Source organism: Opisthorchis viverrini, assembly GCF_000715545.1.
Source record: "Opisthorchis viverrini unplaced genomic scaffold opera_v5_181, whole genome shotgun sequence".
NCBI lineage: Eukaryota > Metazoa > Platyhelminthes > Trematoda > Opisthorchiida > Opisthorchiidae > Opisthorchis > Opisthorchis viverrini.
In genome coordinates, this window is record NW_008751840.1 from 693843 (window position 1) to 695905 (window position 2063).

Here is a 2063-nt window from a genome sequence, read left to right on the forward strand (position 1 = left end):
TAAACCTAACCATGCGGCACCTACTCAACATAGCCGGTCGACACTTCCGGCGGTAGTTTTGTACATCCTTAGTTGTAAGAATCTTTCGGAATTCATCCGCCATGCCCTCAGTCAGATGACGGCGTTCCATATCTCAGCAGGGCCTGGCATGTGCCCAACTCGTCTTCGGTTAAGCGTCGATTGACTGGTAGACGTAAAGAACTCGTCTTCGGTTAAGCGTCGATTGACTGGTAGCCGAACGTAAAGAAACTTTGACAGTTTGTGGTTGTGTTCCAGAAAATATGAGGTCACTGCCAGTTGGTTCCTTTGCCTCCGTAGACAAAACCGCACTGGACGGCCGGTGCTTCGCCTACTTTTTTATTAGCAAATACCCCCAGCTTACTAGCTTCTTCGGATTCCACGGCTTTTCGTTGGTCCTGGAGGGCGCCTGCTGCATTTGTAGTACACCCATTCTTAACGCAAAATAGTGTTGGTGCTTCGATTACTGGATGAACGCACAAATATCACAAAGTTATCCTTCATGTATTGATTTAAGGTCTTCTCAAATGCCGTGAAGGATGAAAACGATACACCCACAAATTTCTCAACGAAAGCCACTTCCGAAGCCATAGCAGACGAAGTTCAAAGCCGAATGCGCCCCAATACCGAATGTGCGCCAATAATTTTCAAATGTCATCGATTAAAACCAATCGCAAAAAAATAAAGGCAGATGAGGAGGGTTTTCAGTCTACGCATATATGCAAAGAAGTGCAACATTTTGACGTTAAAGTTTTTATTTCGTTCGCAGGCGTTTTGCAGAAAAATACATTGTGCGTCTAGCCGCCGGCGAACAATGGGCATGAGGTGCGACTAATTCAAAGACTCAGTCGGTTGACATGAACTAAAACTGGAAAACCACTGCTGGCCACGTGTGACCTTGGGCGGTTGGGTAAATGGTGGAGGTGGAGATGCAATAATTCGAATTGGGAGAACATGGCAAGTTTAGTCTCAAAAATATGGTGCAATCTGAGAACAAGCAAACGCACTGGTTGCACTGTTGTAGGAAAGTTAAGTGCTGGGGTTAGGTTGGATGAGGACACAAAGGTAGTTGGATTCGAACGAAAAGTCCAACAGGTTGGAATGAATGTCGTGTTGGTGGTTGGTGTCAATGGATCGCACAGGCAAGTGGGCTCGTTTGGGAGGAGGAATGGAACAGTTGCAGGTGTGCTATCAAACTGAGTATGGCAGTGCCGTGCCATCATTGGCCCGACATGCTTCAGTTTATGGACAGCCCCGTGATGGACGTCGCATTTGAGATCATTCAGCTGGGGGTGTGCAGTTCATTGAGCAGTGGTGTTCATTTCAGCCTGGTCGAGGGATCAAGCTGGAACGGAACCAATATGGGATTGTAGGTTTTCTTGGTCCGCTTGGTGATCCCGGAGTTGCAGATCACAGGCCAGTTGGAGTGGGTATCAGCTAACCAGGTCGTCGAAAACGGGTACTTCCGAAGCTCAAAGCTTGGGAAGATGATGGGATGGGAGGAGATTCGCAAAGGATGGTGAATTTGTGGGGATATAAAATGGGATAATATGTATTAATAAACACAGGGGGAAAAACTTGACGCCTGCTGCAATTAGGGTGATTGCAAGTGATTATATGGAGTAGGAAATAGATAAATTTGTACTTGAGATGCTAGCGACCAAGGGTTGAGTTTGTCAACATACGATAATACATTGTAAGGGGTCTAGTAAAAGCCGATAAAAGCGCGTAGAGGTGTAGTATGGGAATCAGATGTATAAAGGCTGGCGGGAGTGAACTTCTAAAATAGCTGGCTGATCTGGTGTTCATTACACGAGTTGGGTTATACGAGGAAAGAAAGTGTGTGCAAGAGAAATAGTCACTAGTCCTCGAAGCATTGCTGTCAGCACCAATCTGTAGATGGTGCATAGCAAGTATCTACCACTAGTCAGTGTCTATCACTGGGAGCGGTGAGTAGGTGTATTCTCAGTTTGAATGACGAAATGGGCTTTGGTGTGGTGTAGCATCTGTTGTGACGAGGGCGGATACAGCTATGCTCGCCGATA